At 41.3% G+C, this 2,101-nt stretch overlaps 1 pseudogene; it reads left to right on the top strand.

Moving 5' to 3' along the window:
- The first annotated feature begins 1,125 nt into the window (after positions 1–1,125).
- LOC119537502 lies at positions 1,126–1,887 on the top strand (annotated as a pseudogene).
- Positions 1,888–2,101: the final 214 nt, after the last annotated feature.

Below are 2,101 nucleotides of genomic sequence, written 5' to 3'. Positions count from 1 at the left end.
TGAAAAATATTTAGTTACTACTTCATATGCAAAAATTGTCTAGTATCTAATAAAAATCACACTTAAAGACACCAATCAGTCACTTCAATGGCCATTTTTATTAGCATGAGAACTGCAAGTAAGTACAAGGTTCCTCTTAGTATAAAAGAGTTCTTTCCATGAAAGAGTCTGAGTTTATTAAAAATAAAACTTTTCATTTGTAATATACATAAAAGTATACAATCTTAATTGTGATTAAATGCAAAAAAGAAAGGGAAGGGGAGAAAAGCAAATAAAGAGAAAAGGAGAGAGATTTGGAGGAAGAGGCACTAGGGAGATGCAAAAAGAAGAGAGGAGTACAAATTCACCCTGACTGGGCCTGAGGCTTAAAGCTGCTAATGCAGCTAGTTGGCTTTAAGCAGCATCCCCCACCCATTACTCCTGGTTATTTCTGCTGATTTGGGGAAGATTTTATCTAAATATGAAAAGGGAGTGGGTTTAGGGCATCAGAGGGAAAAAAAGTAACATCCAGAGAAATCCTCAGAATCCACGAAGGCTGCTCTAAACACTGAACATCCAAAGACCCACATGGCAGTCCTGGAGTGTGCTTAGGTGTGCACTGACCTCTCTCCCACCTCCACCACCCCCACACCCCCCAAACCAAGCAAGGGGTTTCCTGTTCAGGTTCCTCTACTGCTCCTTTTGATAATCTTTCCCAGATAAAGTACGCATCCTTTTCTTCATCTAATCAAAGGCTATTTTTCCTTTAAATCAACATCCTTAGGATTCTCATTCTTAACTGCTTTCAGCTATCCCTCTTCCTCAGCGCCTGCTATAGTGTTCACTGCCTAAGCCGGCAGCAGTTTTAAGATGAAGAAACTGTGAGAACAGCCTATATTTGAATTTGTAAGTTACAGATTTGTGTTCTTAAATATTCAATTAACTGGGTCTCTTTCAGGCATTCAGTGTTTATTTTGCCCACCTTCAAGTTGGTTTTCTGATGTTTTAATGTAGATCTTTCAAGTTATTTCAATTTTGGGTCCATCTCCATGCTCAAGTGAACTATTTATATTAGCTCTTTGGGTCATTGTGGAGAAGCAGGTCTCTTTCAGGGTCCTTTGTTAAGAATAAGCCGGGTCCGGGGCCGTCCCCGCCCCGTCGGCCCGGTGTCCGCTTTGCGGCACCGCGACCCTCCGCACCCCTGCGAACATGGCGCTGCGCGCGGCACGGAGTGTGCGGATCGTCGTCTGCAGCCTGCGCGCGGCCTCAGCGCCCGCCACGTCCTGCCCGCGGCGGCCCTGGGGGCTGGGGACTGGCGCTGTTCGGACGCTGCGCACCGGCCCCGCTCTGCTCTCGGTGTGGAAATTCACAGACAAACATGAATGGATAACAACAGAAAATGGTATTGGAACAGTGGGAATCAGCAATTTTGCACAGGAAGCTTTGGGAGATGTTGTTTACTGTAGTCTTCCCGAGGTTGGGACAAAATTGAACAAACGAGGAGTTTGGTGCTTTGGAAAGTGTGAAAGCTGCTAGTGAACTTTATTCTCCTCTGTCAGGAGAAGTAACAGAAATTAATGAAGCTCTTGCAGAGAATCCAGGACTTGTCAACAAATCTTGTTATGAAGATGGTTGGCTGATCAAGATGACACTGAGTAATCCTTCAGAACTTGATGAACTAATGAGTGAAGAAGCATATGAGAAATATATAAAATCTATTGAAGAGTGAAAATGGAACCCCCAAATAAACTAGTCTGAAACAGTATAATCCAGCAATATTTTAAATTACTGGTGGATAAAAATTTATAATAGCAACTTTTAGCAATACCATAGGAAAACAGAAACTACTTGTTCCAACTATGCTATTGAAAGAAAATACCCCTTAACTTTTAATGATAGCAGGTAAACACAATTTGCATATTTTTCATATCACCCAGTGATTTAGACCAGGATCTAGTTATTATTTTCAGAATCCATGAAATTATCAGAAGTAAAACTACTTGTAAAAATTATGTAATTCAGTTAAGATTGTTATCGTAAGCCTTACATAATATTGTAACTTGCTTACTTGAGTCCCTGGATTTGGGTCAAAATGCTTAATGATATATTCACTGGAAATAAC

This window comes from Choloepus didactylus, chromosome 1 (assembly GCF_015220235.1).
Source record: "Choloepus didactylus isolate mChoDid1 chromosome 1, mChoDid1.pri, whole genome shotgun sequence".
NCBI classification, from domain to species: Eukaryota; Metazoa; Chordata; class Mammalia; order Pilosa; family Megalonychidae; genus Choloepus; species Choloepus didactylus.
Note: the sequence above shows the minus strand (reverse complement) of the source record. Positions and strands in the feature narration are given on the sequence as shown.